Source organism: Falco cherrug, chromosome 15, assembly GCF_023634085.1.
Source record: "Falco cherrug isolate bFalChe1 chromosome 15, bFalChe1.pri, whole genome shotgun sequence".
In the NCBI taxonomy this organism is placed as follows: Eukaryota; Metazoa; Chordata; class Aves; order Falconiformes; family Falconidae; genus Falco; species Falco cherrug.
In genome coordinates this window covers 13863737-13887726 of record NC_073711.1, presented here as the reverse complement: position 1 = coordinate 13887726, position 23990 = coordinate 13863737, and the positions used below count along the sequence as shown (strand labels likewise).

General features: G+C 42.0%; 1 protein-coding gene across 1 annotated transcript in view; it reads right to left on the bottom strand.

Moving 5' to 3' along the window:
- HTR2C (5-hydroxytryptamine receptor 2C) overlaps positions 1–23990 on the bottom strand; it is a 246253-nt gene that overhangs the window by 92717 nt on the left and 129546 nt on the right. The window contains exon 2 of the mRNA XM_055727470.1: positions 2732–3131. The gene's annotated coding sequence lies outside the window, so the exon portion shown is untranslated. The remainder of the gene's footprint in view (positions 1–2731; positions 3132–23990) is intronic.

The following is a 23990-nucleotide window of genomic DNA, read 5'->3' as shown; positions in this document are numbered from 1 at the left end:
GCCAGGAGAGGAAAACAAAATGTTTTCCTTGAGCAGAACTTGCAGAACAGCCTCTGCATCCTCTTTAATGCCATTTCTGGAATAAACGTCTTTTTAAAGTTTGTTCTTTGATAGACTTGTCCGAATACTAGAAATTTCTCAAACAACAAGGTAAGAGTCTGCCTTTTGAAACACTCACAGGTTTCCTTTGCTGCCAATGCCAGCCCACCCATCACTGATTCTTGTCCTACCTGTTCTTGAGAAGTCTCTCTTAAAATAAACTCTGGGCACTTGGAACTGCTGCTCCCCAAATCTCTACAGAGTCAAGGACCCATTGACAGAACTAGTAACGAGGCAAAGAGCTGGGGCAAAAAACATCCCATCAAAAAAAACCTGCATCAGAGGAGGTGCTGCTGCAGTCTGAGGCTTCACAAGTCTCCCATCACCAGTGAGACCCCCCTGGGGTCCTGCCCTTCTGTGCAGACCTCTTGTCTCCTTGCTACCTGTCACAGCGTTGCTCAAAACTTCCCCTAAGATTGGTACCTACCAGTTTTGTAGATTGTAAACTTCAAAACAGTTTTCTAGATTTTAAGGGACAAGGGTAGTGCATTGAAAATCAAAAGGCTTAAAGACAAGACTATGAAAGGGAGATAAACCATCTTTGCTATAATTTTTTAGATTAAGTCTATAGGAGCTTTTATGAAGCTAGTGAAAATCTTCTAGATTAAGCTTTAGGGCTCATCAATTTAAAATTATTTTCATTCTGCTTCCTCCTCACTAATATTGCTCAAAAAACAATGCTGAAAAATACCTGCCAGCAATGTAATCCAGCCTGTGAAAGGCACCAGAAAGGCTTCTGTGCTTACAAGCAACAGCACAGCTCCTCAAGGCACTTCACTTCTGCTCCTTATCATATTTTTCCATGTTTTTAATTTAAATTCTCAGAAGCCTTTACCACTTGAAAACAAGATGGCAAATCATTAGATCTGATATGTGCGCTGGGCTTGGACTGCCTCACTGTGAACTACAGGAAAAAGTGGTACCTTGAGAGTCCCCAAGTTTAAAACAAGGGAACCAGTGTTCATGTCCCCCTACTCCCAGCTTTGAGGGAAGATCTGCCGGTCTCTTTTCCCACACAGCAGTCCTCAGCAACCAAGTCAGGAGAGCAGAAGTTTGCCCTGAACAACACGTAACTGTTGCAGGATAGCAGTGAGCATCTCACCAGCACAGCTACAGGAGCTCAATCCTTACCCTAATACTTAGGCTTTCAAAATATTATAAACAACTGATCATCAAAACAAAAGCAAAGCTGAAAACCCTTGAGATTAACATTGCAGCTATGAGCCAGCCTAACCCTTCCACTTTGCTTTCATGCAGTATTTCACCCCAAATTCTGCGTTTGCCAGTAGTAAACCTTTCAAAACAGAAAGCAGTATCGTTTGGGTTTGTGCAATACCCAGCACCATGGGACACTGATGGTTGGAAGGTCCAGAACTGCACTGTTCCATGTGTGTTCAAAAACACAAATAAGTATTTTCTCACTTGCAAACAGAATGAGGAAAAACTGTAAATGCCTGGAGTTTGAGATTAGATAAAGTTCTAAGAGTCACTATACATCTCTATTTAGCAGAATGCACAGAAACACTGATCCACTGATATTTTATGAAAGTGAGAAGCTTCTGTGTTTGGGTGAGATTACCTAGAACCCACACACCTGGAGGGCAGGGCAGGAGACCAGTGCCATCCCATCAGCACTGGTGTGTTCCCAGAGGCACCCACAACCTGGCTGGCAGGCAAGTGGGTACAGACAAACACACGCTTATGTGGCCCCTTCGTACAAGAGAGCAGAGAGCTGGGTCTTTCCCTGCTCCACAGGGAGGTTGTACAGAGCTGGGAAGGCAACGTTAGCTGCCCTGCCAGCAGCACAGTGCAACGGTTTTAGCTTTATTATTAACTTAGCAATAGTTACATCGGTCTGCAGGAAAACACTCAGAAAGATGTCTCTGCTCAATGGCCAGCTCTGCACTGTCAATCTCAAATTACAACACATTTCTAATGCAGAATCATGGAAGAGGAGGCAAAACCAGCTCAGTCCAGTAGTCACAGGGAAGAAGAAATGCTGGCAATAATGGAAAGGCATCATCAGTATTATTGTGATAAAACGTTTGTAATTACTACACTGGCAATTTTTCCAAATGGGTTGGCTTAGACACAGGTCTCTTGCACTGATTACTAAATTATTTTCTTTAAAAGGTCTAAGTGGTTTGTTTTCCAGATGAATAGCCTGAAGCCGCTTGTTTCAGAGCTTTAGTCCCCTGAGAATCACCTTCGACAGTAAAGAAATGAGACAGATGAACACTAAGCAATTCTGTGTATGAACCCAGCAGAGGTTTGGCTGATGAAAACACTTTAGGTAAAGTACCTTTCAATTTAAAATACAGAGATGGACTGGGGCTAGTTAAAAGTTACAAGAAATCAGAGGCAGTATTTGCTAACAAAGCATTTTAAACCAAGTAAACTTTCCTAAATCGAATCTTGGCTTCACCACAACTCACCTCTTCTGGGAGAGCTGCCTCGCCAGGCAAAGTAAGGGCAGTGGGTCGGCACTGACACTTTCCCAGTCCAGCCAACCCAGCCACTGCCAGACTTCTGGCATGCCCTCTCCGCCTTGCCTGCCCACAAGGACAAGCATTTTTTTTTTATCTGAACATACAGTGATACATTTGCCCAGCATTTACTGATCAACACTTACTTTTTTCTTGACAGAGAGCAGCCGTGCTCAGGGAGGAAAGCTCTTTGCAGCCGCCTGCACATCTGGTGCGTGGTGACACAGTGCTGCTGGCAGGGACCGAAGCAGGGATAGTATCTCACTCTCACATAGTACCACCTAGGTGCAGGTTTCCATCAACCTTTGCTAACATGGAAAAGGTCCCAGGTAGCACAGTGGGGGACAGCAAAGTTCAGCCCCTCTGGTAGTTGCTCCAAAGGTCTGAGGCCGGTGTATGGTGACGAGCTGGAAAAGTTTGCTCCATCTGTGACTCAGGATCTTACCAGCATGCCTTCAGTGGGCTCTTTTCAGAGCATTCTGCACCTGTGGCTGGCACAGAGCTGAACAGCTCACCAGGAGGGAGACTCAGACACACCAGGGAGACCTTTGGGGAGAAAGAGAGAGAGGGAAAGAGAGGGAAGAATGAAGAACGGTGTTCATCCTTGAAATATAAATCTATCTGTGGCTTCTACGCAATACATTTCAAACATCAACATTAACTTAGTCCATTAGATAAAATCCTATTAATCAGATGATTTGATCAGCTGTGGCTTACTCAGAATTTGTTCTGATTTTAGTATTTTATCAGCAAACATAGTTCTGGGTAATTCAAACCTCACAACACCAAGCAAAAATTGCCTATAATTAACAGCTTCAAATACAAGCAGCTTTTGTCACACAAGCGCCAGCAAGAGCTCACACCACTCTTCACCTTTACTTCTCTATTGTCTGGTTTACATCTGAATTTCTTCTCCAGGTTTAACTGACGCAAGCTCATGCTCATTCAAATTGCTCCTCTGCAAACATGACAAATGAGCTCCAGCCAAAATTTTTCAGCAGTCAGACCCCTAAGCATTAACTTTGGTAATTAAAGTAACGTATCTGACAAATTAGCAGAAGGGAATATACTGGCATATATCTGTGTGACATGAAGAATTTCTGCCTTCTGCAGTCACCAGTGGACTATCAAAGCCAGTACAGCATGACACATGATGTTGCAGCATCCCTGGGCTAGAAAAGTAAGTAATCTGAGTCACCCACAAACAGAAACAAATTTGAAGGGTCATAAAAAAGGCTACTAGACCTCACAATTTTAAATAAATACATTAATTAAAACCCCTATGAATCAGCAGAGTTGAATTTTGCTGCAGTAGTATCACACGGCTTTGGAAACTGCCCTTCAGTAATCCAACCAAAACTTGGCACGTTTTCATCTCTGCTTATTCTCCCTGGTTATGTCTATGGCATCAATAGACACCCATCTGAAACATCAGAAAAATGAAAAACAGGATGGAGGGATTCAAAAGAAACAAATACTAGTATCTAGCTTTCATCCTGTTCTTTTCATTCATGAATCTCAAACTCATTTATCCAAGATAGTGAATAGTCTCCTATTGCAAGCATGAATTGTAGACATGAGCCACTACATGTATCATGGAAGACAGCATGGCTGGCAGGGGGAGACAGTCCAGCATGGAGCCCAGGCCAGGGAAGAGCATGACAGTTTGAGGAACTAAACAGCTCTTGCTTCAAAACATTCACTGCAGCACAGTCTCAGAAAACAACAGAATTCAACAGTGCACCCTATACACTCACACAGAGCCTACAGCTTCAAAACAGCACCAGCCGAGGCTCATTCTGCTCGAGGCTGTACAGGCATCCAAGCAAGATGGAAATCTCTGCCCAAGAGTTTCCTGTGGGTATCTAACACAATGCAGAAGTGCTAAATGAGTGGGAAGGAGGAGGAGAAGCAGCAGCAGCACAAAGAAGGTCGTTAGCAAATACATGTTGGTTGGTGTCTGTGCCACCAAACCTGCCCCAAAGCAGGATCGGCACAGAAAGAAGAGCATAGTGAAGAACTGACATCTATAAGCCTGGAAAACAGGAAAGGTATTGAATGTAACTGATCTCAGCTGAACTACAGACCTACTGTCATGTCAATATACAGAGTACCAACCCATCAGTGCTTTTGGAAGAGAGGAGAAAGCCAGTCATGAGGCACAGGAGACTTGCACAGTGTGTTCTCGTATAACAGGATGGTGTGGTGGAACAGCCATTGCAAGTTCTTGGCTCTGTATCACTGCCTGTTTCTAAGCACCACAAAACCTGTGTTTAAAAAGTCCTTTTCCAACAAAAGTGACTCTGAACTGGCAATTCTTTTACCAGGCCACCCTACAAATACAACGTAATTTATACTGCATACAGATCACAAATCCCAGTGAGGACTTTGCTGCGCCACTAGTTTGAGGTCAAAGGCACCCACCTTGGTGACCATTGTGGTATGCGATAGCTACCAGGATCAGCCCAGGAACAGAGACCAGACTGCAGCAGCTGCTTTGAGGTTAATATTAGTGACAAGCCCCCAGCCTTCAACATCAGCATTGCACAATGCCTCCTCTCGCATCTTTTATAAAATGACCTTTCAGGAACGCAATTTTCAAAGTCACTAGCCTTGCTGGTTACACAAAGCTAGGGGAAACAGAACTTCCACTGATTGGAATAGATCAGATTTATGGACTAACAAGACAGATGATGTGGTGAAGCAAGGATAAAATGTAATGAGGCCAAGAAAAAAATTAAACACATGCTATATTCCAACTTAAACAGCAGTGTACAAAGACAGGAAATACAATCTAAAACAGTTCACGTAACATTTTGTAGCATTACAAAGGAGAACCAGAAAGGCAAAGATCCTGCATCTCTTACAGACTTCACAACACAGAGTAAAAACCAGTGGAAGACTGTAAGGCAAGTTAAGAGCTACTGATGAAGCTTCTGTATGAAAGGCACAAGGAGCCTTTCAACCTCAGGAGCACTTGTTGCCACACCGAAAAAATGTCAGATGTTGCCAAACAGATTTCCAGAAGGTTCAAACCCAATCCTGAAAACTTCATGGATATCAAAACTGGGATAATCACGTGCTTCAGCATTATAAAAATCAAGTGGATTGACATCTTGGTATGTTTTAATCTCTCTTTGGTTCACTATACGTTTTTTGCAGTTGTGTTCAGGATGACGGGAAGAACTGCAGCTCCCAGAGAGTGAAGAGAAGATACAAGATTTTAAAATACTGTCAGAAGTAACAAATTTTTTCTAAACTGTCCCTTTTACTTGACAGCACTCATTTTTAAATACCCTCTGTACAGACAATATTATAAAATATTTCTTCAAACACAGCAACTTATTAGGTGTATTCCTGACTAGTTTCTTAATTGGGCTCAGAAGTAAAATTACCATTCAGATGTTAGCAGTTTCACTGTTCGATGTCTAATCTATTTTGAAAGCTTAAACAAATTCTATAAATATTTAAATTAAATATAATCTGCATTTGCTTAGTGATTTTAATTAAGAATTAAGTTGCTGCTCCCCTGAAATGTATAAATGTTTAAAGCCAGTGCAGTAGCAGGATAACGTCTAGGCATTTAAGATTCTGTATCATTATTAATACATTTTTCAGTGTTCTGCTGACTGAGTTTAGCACTGGAGTTGAGTTGCTACACTAGTCAAAATCATCTTTTAAATAACCAAAAAACCCTAAAAAAAATAAAATATGAAAACTTAAATCAGTTTTGAACTACTGTGACTGAGACACAAAACAGGGTTTTACCCATTTTTTTCCATTTTTATTTCTATTTTAAGCCTACTTTCTCCAGACCTTCCTTCCACAGGCAGAACCCTGAGCCTATGACTTTGAGCCCACTGGATTTCTTCTTGGTCTGACGAAGGAGCCTCGCAGAGATCTATTTATATGGCTTTAGGAAGAAAAGCCACCTCTGCTGACTTCACACTATGCTTTTACAAGTGAGCTACAATCCTGTTTAAGACAAATATTTATTCCTTGAGTGAGGGTACGATATCTGAATGGACTCCCCTGGTACTAAGTAAATCCAAGACCACTGAAGGGTAGCCCGTCCACCTTGGAGCATGTCGCTGGCACATTGAAGCCATGCCAGGGATGCTCATTTCAGAGCATTGTCCTCAACATGCGTGTGTACGCAGGAGGCAGAAACGTCACCGTTAATGAATGGGGCTTCACCGGAGAGCACTGCAAGCTACAGGTTGTGTGTGGGAAACAGCCCGAGGAGACACGTGCTGAAGCCGGCGTGCAGCTGTCCGCACTGCGACAGGCGACCCTGCGGAACGGCACCATCAGGCTGAATGCACCCTGGGCAGCTCCTGCGGGTTGCGGGATATGGCAAACGCCTGCCGAGGAACCGCAGGAAGGAAGAGCCTTATACTCGGCATTTCCGACCCTACTGCAAATGCCGCAGAAAAGGCCTCCCATCACAAACATGACTGAGTAGGAAAAAAAATACAGAAAAGTTGCAAGATACTGGGTAGCAACAAATTAGATGCCTAAAGTCCAGGACTGAGAACAAAACCATTACAGATACTTAATTAGAAAAGTAGCTATTAAAGTAGACTGGAGTTGTTTAATACTTTGTCAGTGAACTAATGTAATTAACTGTTGGACAGAAATGGGGACAAAACAGTGGTTACAGGTCTTGGAAAGAAGTAGAAAAAGAATGAACTGCAAAGGTCATAAATCTCAGATTCAACCGCCAGCCTTTTTCTCTCTTAGTCCACAAACAATTAAAGTATTTCTTCCATTTGTTCTAATCTTTGAAAGTACGACTGTGTAGACTGCAGTTGCATTTTGACAACAGTATAGACACTGCACTGGACAACTTTTTCTCTGCATGGCTCTGCACATTGGTTTGAGGGAGACAGCCAGAGGCGGGGGACAGGTTATGCCTGTCCCTTACCCCAGACCTGCTTAAACCAGATTGAACTGGGAACCAGCAAATAAAACCTCCAAAACCAGAATGAAAGAATATTTAAACCCAATTTCAGTAATACTGACTGTTACTAACTAAAGCGAAAGAACATTATTATTTTACAGACAGTGGCTTTCAGTTTTCCTTTGAAGGGCTTCATGGTGTGTAAGAAGATAGCCATGTACCCTCCGGAGGCCTGATTTAAAACTTCTAATTCGTAATCAACAGCATACTTGGTGATCTAGAAAAAAACAACTCATCACAAAAACAACTCAACACTCTACAACAGAGCAATTCCCACACACACATTCATAGAACGGCAGAAGATTAACTGTCATTTTGATCTCTTGATGACAAAGGGCACAATTTCGACACAGAACTGCATTTTCTCTGGGCGACAGTAAGCAACTCAGACTAGCACAGACCAAGACAGTGTTTTCAACCTGCCATCCACCTAACTTCAATCTGTTATAGCTATTCAACCGGTGATATCCAAAGTCCCAAGGTATGAACACATCTCAGTATCCTCATTAAAAAGTCAGCATGGGCAATTTTGGAGACATGTATTTTATAGAACACTTAGAAAAGAGCAAAGAGTGAATGATTACATTTTTGCACAGTCAGAAAAAGTAGGCAATAACATTCTCCATGACACTCGAATTTTTTTTTCATCCCACAAAAGTTGGCCACTGGCTGGAATTAAACTGGGTGCAAAGTGGGAGGTTCCCTGGCACCAAGGTAGGGTATGTGTTAACCTCACAGCCACACATGGCTTCAGCTTTGCCCTCTGTCATTTTCCTTTTTACTGCAGTCCTTTGCACCGAGAACGAGACAGACGCAAGCATCGCCTTTCGCTCTGTCCCTCAGACCCTTCTCTGACATTATCTCCAATTAGTATCCTGTTTGTTATCCAATATATCACTCATAATAGTTTCAGTGCAACCAACCAGTTCCTCCCCAAATGAAAGGAAGGTTAATGATGTTTTCTGCTACTGTTACTATATGCTTTGCATAAGAAAGGGAATGGATTTCTTAAATAACAGGAGACAACGTTCCTTTCCTGCAATGCCTTAGAGCAGAAGACATCCTTTCTTCAGCAGTAAGGATCAGCTGGACTGCCCACATTTTACCAGGTCAGGAGTTGCTTTCTGCCCTGGATGCACAAGTACCCTGTGGCCAACAGAGAAGTGGCCCAAGTGGCTTTAGTCTGGATTTTTTTTCTGTAACAGAGCAAAACATTGTCCCTTGAAAAGACAGAACAAAATCCACTAGTGACAAAGCTATTTGCATTGGTGCATTGCCAGGGTTGTTTTCTCCCTTCCCCTAGACCAGATATGCAGCTCAGCGCCTCAGCCCATGAACCAGGGTGGGTGAAGGGGAGATGCTGCTCTGGAGTCAGGAAGGATGAGAGCAGCATCAGCTCCCTGCTCCACCTCCAAAGCAATGCATGCTAAACTCAACTTGGGCATTTAAAAAGCAGAAAACATTAGAAGGAACACTACGCAAAGCAGAAGCATGATATAAACCTGAGTCCAACCTAGGAGACACTGACTGCAGCCAAAACATTTTCATTTAAGTAACTGATGTTAACCCTGTTGTATAATCCCAGTTATCTATTAAATTCTCCCAAAGAGAAAGTCTGACTCTGATTGCCTGGTAACAGTTAGCACTGGTTGTGTCATTACAGTAACTTCAAATTTTTTTACATTAATAGTACACCATGGTTAGCAACTGTACTTTCTCCTGATTTTTACATTTCTTATTTATTAGATGATGAATTTTACCTGCAATTTGTGTCAAACTGCCTTTGCCTCAAAGCTGGAATTCAATTAACAATACAGGGGAAAAAAGTATTTTAATAGGTGCATTGGCTACAAAAGAAAACATCAAACATGACTTGCATTTAAATCAGTCATCATATGAAGAAAATTATCTCCATAATTAGTGACTTGAGGCAGTTGTTGGTGATCACAATACAAAGGGCTAGAAGAGACCACACCTCACCTACACCTTTGCCTAAGAAAGGATTGTTGACAGCTGCTTTTCTGAGCTAAAACTGTTTGCAATTAAGCAGTTCCATGTGTTTATCCAGAGAATTTCCTGGATTGTAGCTTTCTCGTCTAAATGCTTAAATATTGGGTTTATGTAAATTTAAGCTATCATGGTGGGTTTAAATTGTAATATAGAAATGATGAGATATCATTTTAATTCTGAAGGGGATTATTTCAAACAGAAATATCAGATCTAAGTTAAAAAGACCAAAAAACCCACGAAACCCCAAAACCAACCAAACAACAACAAAAAAAACAAAACCAAAAAAAACCCCCACAACACTTCATGTCCCCTGGAGACAGAGCTGATCTGAAGGAATCTATCAAGAATGAGCACAGGCAGATCCAAAAACTTAATCTTCAATGGCCCTGAAGCAGATGGGGCAAGAAACACAGTCCAGCACCCCCACACAACAAATTCAGAGAAGCAAAGGGGTCTTATCCAAAATAGGAGGCAGCACCTGGGTTGAGCAGGATGTCAGGCACATCTCAGCTCATCACCAGGCTCAAACATCCACTCCTTCAGTCTTTGTTCTTCACTGAATCCCACTGACCCACTTGTTAAAGTGGGAAAACTCTCCTCATGCTATTTGCCCTGGTGATTTTACCACAGTAGTTTTGCTCAGCATCACAAACGTGACCCATGCTGGTCTCAGGAGGGTGCAGGTGTTCAGCAAGGCTCATCCACACACACCAGGATGCCATCTTTCTGGCTTGCAGGGAAGCCCAGGAGAGAGCTGCTCGTGGCCCCATCCAGCAAAGCATCTCCCCCTGCTCAGGTCTGAGCACATGAACCACCCCACACACCTGCGGGCAGGCTCAACCCCACACCCAACTGAACCCTGCGGCAAAGACCGTCTGCGAGCCCAGCTCCCTGGTGCTATGGCCATAGCGCAGGCAGCTGCAGTCCTGCAAGGTCTGGCTTAAGCTTCGAGCTTCAATTCAAACAGAAATTAATTCAGGGAAGCCCTTAAAGATCCCTCTTGGCTTTAGGATCTCTTAAAGCAAGCGTAAATCACTAGTGTTTTGTCCTGGCGCCAGGCTTTATACTTACTTTATGTTACCACGAACGACTGCCAAAAGGGAAGAGCGAAGAGCTCGGGTCCATTAGCCATACTTTATTTTTTCACGATCTTCCCAGAAGCCATTGCCCACATTGTTCTGATGCATCTTTGCAGTCCTCATCCAAGCCACTGAAAACCCTTTACTACAGCTCTGGGATATCTGCAGCTTTTAAACCTGGCCCACAGCAGTACAGCAGCAAAAAGAGCCGAACCTCCAAACACTATCGCTGGCAAGAACACATTCCATGTCAGCTTGCTTTTTTCTTCCCAGAATGACAGGCACTGTCCAAGCTGCAGACACCACATAATGTACCACTTCTGAATATATGCAAAACGAAGGAAGCGGCATTTCTATCAGCAGGAAACATTTGGGTCAAATTTAAGACAACTCTTTAGGACTGATGAAGTGTACTTACCCTAAGTGTTCATAGTCACAAGTCTAATTTTTCCCACCACCTAAAAGTTACTGAGCCATTTCTACTAAAAAGGCCATGCTTATACCTGTCTTTTTGGGGGAGACTCAACAAAATAATTGGTTGAGTGCTTCACAGAGGGGTGAAGACACACACACAGGCCTTTGTTACAGCACTGCCTTTGAAATAACACTTATTTAATGTTTAAAGACTATGAGGCTACGCTTTGCACTGTTAGCTTTAAGACCTAGCCTACCTAAGACAGGAAAAGTGCAGCTTATTTCATTTAGTTGTCTTTCAAAATAGTCTCAAAGAAAGTTCTTTAGGAACACTAAGCAATAACAAACAATGATAGCTTAAAATTGTTTGTTATAAAACAATTACAAAAAATAATAAAAACATAATATCTTGGCTTTTGATGTTGAGGGATTCTTTGTGGGTTTTCCCATTTATTAGTCTTTTTTTCAGATTAGAACATTATTTTTATAATTACCGTTGTGAAATAAATATCTCATTAGGGTTTTCCCCTTTAATACAGGGTTCCAACGTAAATCATTGAAAACTAGGAAGCCTTAAAACTTCAGTTTCTTCTGGGAAATAGTTACTGCAAGGTCAGTCCCAATGGATAATATTTAAAACTCATGGAAAGTTTCTTGTGGGGGCAGCCGAAACACTGCAGTCCCTCACGACCTGTGCCACAGGACTAAGAGCTGAGCAGCTGCAACCTCCAGCAAAGTTTTGAGCATTACCAGTTTGGGAATTAAAACCTTTCCTAAATTAATTATGGCCAAGACTTAAGAGTCAGAGCATAACAGGCATCTCTTTTCCTGAAATGTGCCATTACCTCCCAATATGACTTGCTCATATAAAACTCTGCTTCCTCTGTTTTAAGATTCCCAAAATCCTTTTACGTGAATTACATGTAATTGTGATAAACACAACAAAGAAGCACCACAGAACTAATTTACCTTTCCCAATCATTTTCTAATGAAAAATTTTGCAGGCACATAGTATCAGCTCCACAGCATGGGCCACTCATTTTGTTTGAACAGCCTCAGTCCAGCACTTTGAAACGCCACCACCGCAGTCCCCATGCCTACATTCAGTCCAGAACACGGTGTTTATTTAAAGGTTTTGCACAATTTCAGAAAGCTGCACAATGTTGCAAAGATAAGCCATCCTGCAGAGGAAACAGAGCCAGGGAAAGGGCAGGCATTGGGGTGCACTTGATGTTCCACAAGACATCTACAGTGGCATAACAAATGCTGCTTGCTTGGGAGGTTTCTTGGTGCAAAAAAACGAATTAAAAGCAGCCTTAAGAGCCATAGGATGTAGGAGCTGCCCAACGCTTCAATTTTACCTCTGGATTTACTAATGTTATAAATGTCCACATCAATATGAGTCACACAAAACTCATATTCTGTAATCAAACAACCAAGTGGAAATTTCAATTTTCGTAATATTCGAAGAAGGGGGGAGGAGGTTATTCCCCATGGCTCAGAACCAGCAACTGAAAATAATATGATCCTAAAATGAATAAAACTTACAGAAGTAGTTAAAAGGACCATTAAAAATTCCTCACTGTAAAGGTGCTGACTCATGGCTTTTTGAGTGTGTGCCAAGACTGCACTGCTCAGAAAACAGATGAACTCCTTAAAAAGATCTTTCATAACTCTTCTGAAAATAATTTTTATTTCAATTTACTCTCTGCAATTCCCACTATGGACAACTGGGAATCACACATCCGACGCTACACTGCTTTATGACGAAGCTGGTCCTACCTAATGTCTGATCAGAATCCCTAATGGACATCAATTATTGTACACGGAGGTGAATTAAACATGAAGATTATTTATTTCCATAATACATTTTAAATATGTATTTACTTCTATGTGATGAAACTTTTATTGTTTTTGTTTGGGAGATGAAAGGGACAGGATGCCTGGTGTTAAAATGAATTTTCTAATTGGACTTTAATGAACCTTGTCAAACCTCTTGAAGTAGCTTTCTCACATTTAAAGATCACTTAAACCCTATCTAAAGAATGAGCCTGCATTAGGATTTAAAGGTCTCCCTTTTAGTGGTGGTGCTGTGCATGCTGAGTCTTAACTTCACAGGCAAAATATCTTTCTTTTAAAAATTAAGAAGAATCAACATATTAGACAAATGGAATGGCTTTATATTATTTTAGATAAAGTAATTTATTTACATTATTTCATTTGTGAGGGAAAACACTTAGGGGAAAAAAAAAAAACAACCAACCTATCAAAATATTGCCCGTTCTTAGCAGATGAAAAGCAATAGCAAATTCTACATTCCAGAAGTATTTTTTCCCCTGAAATTTCCCCTTGAAAAAAGATGGTTGTTTTGGCTTTTCAAAAAGAGATCACATTTCGACTAGTCTACTGTGAACAAGGTTATGGCAAATACCTTAAAACTGGTAGTACATTTATGCTATTCACAATGTCAGGAATGGAGTTACGGGAATTATTTTTTGTGTGTGTGTGTGTAAACACTACTATAGCAAAGAAATATTTTGTGTGATTCAAGTACAAAACAGCTTCAGACTACACTGAAAGTTTGCATATGCCAGTGTCGGTGAAGGTGAAGAGGACAGTGTGGGTGCGCTTCTCTCATCTGTGCTCTTCTGGATTTGGTCTCTCCTCTGGGCTGCAATGGGTCCCTAAGTACTGCAGCGGCACTCCCATAATAGTCCCAGATACTCTTAACAACAAGGCAGATGTGGTTTTCTATTTTCACAGGCCTTTTGGAAACGTTTTCTTCCTCTTAATGTCAACCTTTTCCTCTTCTATATATCTCTTCCTTTTGCCTCAAGGAGGCTTTTATAGCCACCGTGCCTCACGTTACAGATCTGAAATGCCAGACCAAGCTAGAATATTGCAATGGATTATTCCCATCAGTCCCATATTACAGACTCAGGAATTCAGTTTGTTATTGTCAGTAGCCCCAAAATTAATGAACATAGTTTATGAGCAACGCTCAGTTCAATTTCATTACCTTACACCAAACCTGAGACAGGGAAAACCACAGCTTCAATCCAGAAAACAGTGTACTATGCATCAATTTAAGGAGCACTCCTAATCGGAGGTTGGGCAACCACTTGCTGTCATGGCTCTGCGGTATCAAACGCTTCTTTCATTCAAAAGACCTTTTCAGTTACGTCGTATTCCTAGTCTTGTAACAAAAGGCCCCCCAAAGAAATATAAAATCCTCATTTAATTACATCCCTGGCCCTAAAAGCCCTTTGCTGCTTTGTAGGAATAAAAATTTCCTCAATGTTAAATAGGAAAATCATTCCAAAGGAAAAATAATGGCAAGGATAAAACTTTATTCATGAAGAAAACTAGAACTTCATTTAGGGTTTTAAAGACTTCATTAACAAAATCCTCTGTGGGTATCTACAAATGTTAAATTAAGATCAAGACCTTAAACAGTTTGTTAGACAAATGAGCACATCAAAGCATTTCAAAAAGGAAGAACCTGAGACTTGAAAAGCTGTCAGAGAGCAGAAGTGAGAAGAAATAAAGGCTAATGAAGTAACTGCAATGCCTGAAGAAATGTCTAGAATAGGTTTTCCTGTACATTATCATCCTCTGACCTTAAGAGAACAAAAAATGAGGCTGAATTCACTTCATGAGGCTGAATTGACTTCATAACATTTTATATTTTATTACACAGAGGTGCAAGATTGCTATAAAAGTCTATTCTTCCTTTTTTCATCTCCTCTTCGCTCTATACCTGAAAGACCTCTTTGTTGTTATTTCAAAATTATTTGTTACACTGGAAAATAGAGGAGAAAATACTACATGCATTCCCATAAACCTGATGAAAAGATGCTGTAGTCCTGGCACAATCCCTGGGCCAGCTCCAGCTGCTCACCACAGCCCCTGCACCTCTGCGTTTGTGGATAGACCCACACAGGGGGGTGGTCTCTCCCAATGTTGTCCTCTTTAAAGCAACCAGTAGCCTATAACGGCCTACATATATCTATATACGTATACCCCAATGGCCATGTAGCTAGGTGTAGAGATCAGTCAGAATGGCCTTCAGATCCTTTGTTAGCAATGGAGCAGACCAGGGCAATTAGGCTTCAGGTAGATGCACAGCCATGCCATGCTGTATCCCAGGGGAGATCCTTCTCCTCTACTGACCACAGCACAGGCCAAGGTCTCTTGCCTTCACTAGCTAAATCAGACCCCTTGAAGGATGAGGCAGGAAGAAAATAGCCCGCTTACTATGAGTAATTCAATGTAATTTCATGTAAATAAATCTCTATAAATACCCAGAACACATAAATCAAACTTTTCTTCATCTGTAACCTAAGGCTCAAAAAACAGTACAACACCCGCATGGTACGAGGTCTTCACACTTCAGACATCAGCTGTGGCAAACTAGTACCTACTCTGGCATACAGCATGATACAGCTCTGGACATGCGCCTCTCATCACCAGCAAAGGCAGATGTATGAAGTCATCCATCAAAAAATGTCTATTTGTTGTTGACAGTAAAGAACTTTTTGGAAGAAGGAAGCCAAGTTAGCGACTGACCCCAACTCTAAAACAGCAGAACCTGCATGGGCTGCCTAGCCATCCTTGTATCTCTGTCAACTCATAAACAAATGGGTATAAGCTGTTGTAACAGTTCCCTTAAGATTTCAAAATACTATTTTTCTGTACCTATCCTGATTTATAATGAATGTCCCTTTTTATCTTGCGTAACACATGCTGAGTTGGTGGTCTTCATGCTAATTCTTTCAGAGCAGCAAGGTTTGAACCCCACAGGGAAAAGACTAAATCTCCTGTAAGTGCCGGCATCAGCCCCTCTGACTCACCACGGTCTAGTCTCCTTCCTCTCTCGGGGTATTCACTGCTGTGTTAGCCCCCAACACAACCTGGATTTTAAATGTGCTTGCTGTAAGAATACTGGGAGACGATGTTTTAGTTGCTTGGTTTATTGAGTGTAACGCTTTAAAAAATATCATAGTTTTTGATGCATGAATATTTGAGAACCTTGCTCTTAAGATACAAGCTAAAATGAACTGAACAACACATTTCATTTAGCACAGACCATTTGGGAGCGCTACTGGAGATGCATATAAAAGTGCCTATTTCTAAACACACATATTGTATCGTGTCTGAGTGCAATAGTGGATGCACTGCTCTTGGGAAATTGCCGCGGTCAGTACCACGAGCTCCTGTCAGCAAAGGCGGCTGCAAACCCCAAGTGGCAGGGAGCTGAGGGAGCCTTGGCCATGTGTCCCAGTTTGCAGGCTCAGTGCCACCACCCCAATTTCCTTGCTGGGTTGGATTTCTCAGCCTCTGGCCCAAGAAAGGAAAGTCCCGGCACCCCAGAAGACAAGTCTTCATAGCCCAAATACAGTTCTTCAGGCCCTGGAACCTCAGCACAGAGGAGCAGTGAAGGTGGTGTTCACTTTATAAGTCCATTTGATGTGGGAAAATATTGTACAGGATGAAGACAGCCCCTTTACCACCGACAAGAATTCACCGTCATATAGTTCTGCGTGGCAGCTGCGCAGCCACCTTCCTACTGCCATCTCCCACTGCAAGGGTTTGACCGAGACTCGCCTGTTTTCAGGGTCATGATGATTGTTCAGATACCCCTAAACTCATCTTCTCTCCAAAGGAGCCGAGGCGAGGCTCCCAATTACCATAAAGTGTAAATTTTACCTTAATGCTTGGTAGAGCATAAAGCAAACAAACGCTATCAGAAGCAAAAATATAATCACAGACCAGTGCTGTTGCCAGTTAGAAATTACATGATAAGCTGCCTGCAAGCTCATTACCACCCAGCTTCCAAAATAAATTAGAAATTTTCAAAACCAGAAAGATGAATAATCAAGGAAATTCTATAATGTGATTTACTGAGGAAATAACATTATAAAACAATCTTTGCTGCTGCTGCTGCAGATCGGCTTTAGCCACAGAATTTATTAACCACTGATAAACATCAATCATGTTTGTCCTCCTCAAGCAAAGCAAACCTCTTTGTGCTCGCCCTGTGCCCCTTGGCTGGCTCACTAACGTGCTTAAGGCTAGGGATGAGAAGAATAATGGGATTCAAAATACAGTATTGTTTCTAAACCTTAATAAGAGGAAAGTCACTGAATACAAACCTGGGTAATTACTTCTACTCAGAAGAAAGCTACTCAGGCCATTCCTCAGTTTAAAGCACTCTGAGGGGAAAAAAAAAAAATATTACACCAGGGCTTGTTTTTATAATTGGGCTGTTTTGTGAATGCATGACTAAATAAACCTCTGCAAACAAGAAAAAGAGGATCCATGCTGGATGCATGCAGCTATCGCTCATTACTTTCAGATGTGTTTCATTGTATTTTTACCAATAACTCAGTCTTTAATATAAAATTACACCTTTCACTGGTAGTCCCAGAAAGCTTTTCAGTTATACAAAAATTATACTTAGTTTGCAAAGTATCACTGAACTTAATATCGAAGAAATATCTCTGACAGTATCCTGAGTAAAAAAAGTCTTAGTAAGAAGTACTAGATAGCAGTAAATTACTTGTTTACAAAATATGTGATATTGCAGTTGATGAGAAGTAATAGGCAAGTAAAACTTGTTGAGAAAAGGCACAGGAACGTTCCCTTGTCTATTTATTGAAGTTGGAATGATATCAATAAATAATTTTGAATATTGCCTTTGGGGGCAAACCTCCATAACTAGGTAATAGCTGTGATCACTTCCCAAAGGAGTAAAGTTCTTTGCCTGATCACATGCACCTCAGGGGAGAACGATCCCAACGCAGCACTTATTTGAGAGCGATCGAGGTGTCCTGGCTGCGTGTCACTGACACACAAACTGCCGGTGTGCAGGTGAGGTGAGGCACAGCAAAAACCGCAGTCTCAGATTCCCATACCTCAGAGCAAGGTGGTACTGGAACAAATCTGGTTGTATAAAGCACACGGCAGGGGTGATCATGTTGTTCTGTGCTTACAGAGCATTTATCCCTAACTGCTAGACATTATTACAAAAGTTGGCTTTACTGTTAGGAGATGTACAGCAGCAGTGGAAGACTTTGTTTTAAATGCTGTGACATTTAACCAGTTTCCAGGTATTGCTCCACAACTGACTGTTACCTAGAGGATCAGTGGATTTATTTGTTAAAAAGACAGCTGTGCACAGGGACACTCCAGAGTCAGCATGTTCTGCAGGGTCTCAGCGTTTCTTCACAGTCACACAACTTCAAATAATCCCATTTCGCCCTGCTGCCCAGCACTGCCAGAGCCGCAGCTGGGAAGTTTCTGGTGGTACTTCACAAGCAAGCAAGGGCCATCTTCAGCTGCATAGTTCTGGCACCTGGTCTCTTTGGGAGAAAGTTCTCCTCTCATTTTCCCCTTTCAGCCTTTCTGCTTTACTCCTTTGACCATTCTTCTCTTTTCCCAGCCTTTCCTATCCTACCCAGCAAGATGAATCAGATGCCCTACTGGATGCATCTCACAATGCACCCCAAAACCAGCTGAGCTCACTATTTGCCTATCTCAGGAAATTCTCAGCTGTCCCAGAGCCTCTAAACAAGCTCTGACTCCGACCACCTCTTGGATGCTACTAAGGGCTCATGCTCAAGGCGCTCTGATCTCTGAGGGTGTCCCATCTGGCCTCCTTGGTTTGGCTGGTTGGTTCAAACCATAGCCACCACCAGACATGCAAGAGTTGCCAAGTGGCTTGGGATCAAAAAGCCCCAAAGACTGTTTATAGCATTAGCAGCTACTGCCAAGAAGTTGAGTGACAACGCCCACATATTTATAGCTTAATGAAGAAATAGATCCTCTCGGCAAACTGGAGCCGGCAGGAACTTCACAGAACATGTCAAGTTCCACTGATGGAGGTGGGTCACATACAGATGAAGTGATACAGCAAATAGCTGCAAAATGTATGTGAGGGCCCCCATACACCCACATCTGAAATTTCACCCTGCATATGAAAGTAGTTTATAATCTCCCACAATGCCCAAAGGAAGTCAAAAAGCATGGAAACATGGTTTATTTTAAACCACACCCAACCAAAGCAGCTCTCACAGAAGGGAAACTTTTCAGGTTTTTAAACAAATCTGCTCAAGCATTTGCACTATTTTCAGGACCCTCTGTGTGCATGGTGGAAAATTAAATCATTTCCAAAGTCGCTTTGCATGGCACTGTATGTACACCGGAGCAGTTCAGATGACTTCACACAATCTGCTCTTTAGTGTTCTGCATTGGCTTTTGTCTCTGCTACTTATTTGACAGGCTGGCACATGAATGCCACCCTTGATCTCAGAATTCATTCCAGTCCTACCTCCTTACTACTATTTGCCCTACTACGGTTTCTTTTACCAGCACACTGTCAGTTACACAGCTGCACTCAACAGCTCAGAAGACGAAGAACATTTGAGTTACAGGAGGGGAGGGCAAATGCCTCTCACTCAGATGCCCTCTCAAGTTGTGCAAGTTTTGCCATTGATTTCTACGGCACCAAAGCAACTTCCTCGCAGCCACACCAGATCCCAAGATCTTTCTGTACTTGGAGAGACAACACCAGTCCATTCCTGCTATCTACTTGCTTGTGCTTTTCAAAACGAAGGGCTGTGCTCCAAGGCAGGTACGTTGCAGCTAGGAAGCCTGCATTATGAGTGATTTAATCTTGACATTTTCTCAGGCCCAGTATTTAGAAATCAGTCATTAAGTTCTCCAGTGCATTACTGCTTGATAGTGCCATTACTTCTACATACACAGACAGTTTTTAAACTTCCATTGATGTAATAGGACAAGCCAAAATTTCTTGCTACACCTACTGAAGCAATGAGATTCAGCGTACCGGTTTGGTAAGACCGAGAGCGTTTGCACGTGCATAGTGCTGTGCACCCGGAGCCGCCTGCTAGCACTTCGCTGTCCCTGCCAGGGAAAGCACAGGCTTTTTGCAGTTGCATGTGCTGAAGGCTGAAACTATTTTTAACAATCAGTGCTGCTGTGTTAGATGTTACAGCATCAAACACATAATAGCAAATCTTAGACACAAATGCAATGATTTTTCAGCTGACCACCCATACTATCACCATAATTTTCAATGCACATTAGGCTCAAGAAGGGCATCAGCTGCAGGTTTATATGAGGAAAGGGCAACGGCGTTTTCATCCACCCCTCAGCGCTACCCAGGGAAGCTTTATCAGCTTCCATGGCTGTAACCCAGCTCCTGCTGTGCAGACTTTTCCTCCTTGTTGAGATCAGGCCTGTGCCAGCAGACCTTCTGGACCCAAGACCAGCTGCAATCTTCTAAAACTTTTGTATAGCCCTTCCAAGGGTTTTCCTACAAAGGGATCTGAACCAGCCAGTCTCAAAATCCTCTGCAAGCAATGGAGATTTATTTCTCAGTTACAGGGAAGGAAACAAAGCACAGCAAAAAAAATTAAACATCCTGCTTGGCCTCACACAGTGCCAGTCTCAGAGGTGGGGAGACAACCCTGATCACAGCTCTCAGCCTTGATAGCCAGAACTTGCTCAGTCCTACACAGTTGGGACAAACTGCAAGGGGATACAGCTTCATCTCAACCAAGATGCCATACATCACGACCCGCAAATACATCTATAAATAATGAAATGACCATGGTGATGACCTAATTGAAATGCCTTGCAGGAGTCCAGCTGTTACAGGCTCACCATCCCCCATTAAACTGGGTGCCAGCTGACTAGGTGACTTCTGATTATTAGGTCTACAAGGGAGATTATCTTTATATGGTCAAATCTACTTTATTTCCATGCAGCAAAAATGTCAGAAATGTGTTCTGAACACTTGCCAGGATGCAGAGCTACAGAAAGTTGTACCTCTTCAGACAAAATGTAGCGCAGGCTTCAAAGAGAACATTTCCCAAGCCGCTCAAATTTCTTACAAATTACACAATGATGCATCTTTATAAGGGTAATATTCAAAGTGCTTTTCTGCTAGAAAAAAGCTTCCAATTGCTGTCAAATATACATATGCTTATAAAAACACATGAGGATAATCTAGGGAAAATGCTAACAAAGTAATTTCTTCTATGATTAGAAAAAGAGGACAAAAGTCCCAGCTTTTCATTTTACTCTAGCTTATGCATAGCCTTTTTAGTGCCAAAGTGTTTTACCTAACACCCCCTTCTCTCTCACACCAACCTGGCTCTTGGGCACCAGCTTCACAATTGAAGGTGAAAAGTCTGGAATGAAGAATGAAACTTCTCTCTGGGGGCAGCAAGCTGATGCTAGGGCTGGAAAGAAGGAAATACAAGTCTTTCTGGGCTATAAGGGCTACAACCTCACTAACCTTGGTTTTCTCCCATCGGCAGTGGGAGCCCTCAGCATAGCCTCTTCCAGCCACGTCCACACATGACAATTCAATTAACAATTTGTGCCTCACATGCGCCTCAACCAGGTCAGCAGCTTAGTTCATAAGGTGTACAATTTGCCTCAACTAGTCCTAAGGCAGTAAAATGACACTTACTTAGGCAGCTTCCCAGTTAAGCTGCTACTTAATAATCAAATCCCACCTGTGATATTTTGATGTTGGTACAAAATCATATTCAGTAACTTCCATAGCTGGGTAAGGTAAGGAAATATTAATTATACAAAATAGATATGAAAACATAAAGGGGATGAAACTCTCCAGCCTTGGACATAACACAGAATTCAACTGGATTAGGCCTTGAGAGAGCTCATCTGATCTTCCCCTGCTTGAAGCAGGGGGTTGGACCAGAGACTTCCAGAGGTCCTGTCCAACCTAAACTATTTTATGAGTTTATGACTCCAAGAGCTTGGATTTTGCTGACTCCGGGTTTAAATCCAAGTATGCCACAAATTCCCCTGGGATTGAGTTTCCCACACCATGTAACAAAGCAGAGTTTTCCTATCATCCATCCCCAGCATTCACGGCCTTCCTTTCCTCACTGCAAAGCTAGCTTTCATGCCAGCCTGGATAGTCTGACTGCACTACCTGCTTCCTACCCTGGAGCTCAGGAGCGGGAGAGTTAAGATGTCCCAGTATCCCAGGTTTATGAATCACCTGGGCGATCTTTGAGCGAGGAATGTCCAGCAGCTGCAATTTCCCACTAACTCTATCACCAGACAAAAATAAAAATGACATCACTTCAAACATTCTTTTTTCCAAAGTTGTAAAGAAAAAAAAAAAAAAAAAAAAAGAGAGACAACAATATTGACACAGAACACATATATAAAAAATCCTCCTCCAGTGCTAAAGCAACTAGCTCACAGACCTAGCTCTCTGGTTAAGTGAGAACTACCACTATTGAGGTAAACAGGGTTTCTTTGTTAAGTTGCCAATGCTCTCAGCTTAAGCGTGGAACTTCTCTTGCTGGTTTAGCAGGGCTTCCTCAGCCCCTGTGCCTGGTACTGCATTGCCCACCCTGCTACTGCACACAACCTGCCTGTCTGCCTTCCTGCACAGGTATTGACATAGTGCTTGCTAATTAGCACATTCTCTGCTTCAAATCGCTTGTTTCTGATGCAGCCTTTCAAAGGCAACAGATAAAATTAATGCAACATGTACAAAATAGTAAATGTATGATTACCTCGTTAGATTCTTTGCTAATATGTTTCCGTAAGTGTGGCATAAAACTTGATGATGATCTGGTGAAACTGATAAGTGGAGATCTTGTGTGACTAGTGCCTCCCTGTCCCCATCTTGGCCATATAGACTCTTCCTGGGAACCCCTGACACATGCACTGAAGCCACAGCAGCTTAACACCCTGTAGCCCACCAGAGGCTGAGTAATGGTAGTTGTGTGAATGCATTATTTTGGCCTGCAGTAAAGAGAAAAGAGAGTTACAGCTGCATTTAAAAAACAGCAGTGTTTACCAGAGGCTAAAGGCTCATATAACATCACCACAGCTCAGGTAATGCGTGGTGAACTGTAAAACTAATCACAAACCTAAAACCTTATCTATGTACATTGTAACAATGATACCCATCGGTCCAAAATCCCCTGGAATCACTGCAAACTCTCTCTGCATTCAGTGCCTTATGTTTCCTGCTACTGCCACATTATTTACTTTGATTAATGATCACTTTGTGTACTATTAGCTGAGCAAGCAAAGTGTGATTTCCAAGCATCTGAAATAAGACCAGGGAGCTATTAAATCCTATAGCACAATCAAATGGCTTTGCAGCTCCCTACCCTCTTCTTTCCAGCTCCTTTTTAACCAGCTCTGAACGAAAGGATAAATTTCCTAAGAACCTTCCAAAGATCCTATCTTACTATTGAAACAAACAATAGTATTTAGAGCTCCACTCAGTTATTATGAACAGCTTTCCCTAGCTTTTGAATTTATCCCAGACTACAAAGTTAGCAGCACTGGAGAAGTTAGCAAAAATGCATATGAAGTTTACTGTACAGCACACCATAGATCAATTGTTACTTATTACTTGGAGACTTAATAATAATAATGGGCTAAATGTTCCCACAGTACCAAGAGGAAATGGCCTAAAAAAAGTAGAAAATGCTAACACTACCACACATACCTATTTGAAAGTCAGAGACATAGGGGTTTGGTGCAATGATTCACAAAACCTTCCTGGACAGAGCCCCATGGTCCTGGTGATAACACGGTAAGAGTCTTAAAGAGCTGAGCTGAAGCGAAGACTCTCAGTGAGCTTGTCTTCCCCTCTCAGCTACTTTCAATACAATCCACAACAATTATTCCCTTCCTCTTCCCCCAAAAGTAGTGGAAAGCATCTTTATGTAGAAGAGTTCTAATCAGAAGGTTTTTGAAGAAGAAAAAAAAAAAAAAAAGAGAATGCTTTTAAGAATATTTCTCCCCAAAACCACCAGATCACAGAATGCAACAGATATTTATGAAATGTGTCAGACAGATCAGCAATCAGGTCATTTACTGAGGAAAAAATAATAACGTAACAAAAAC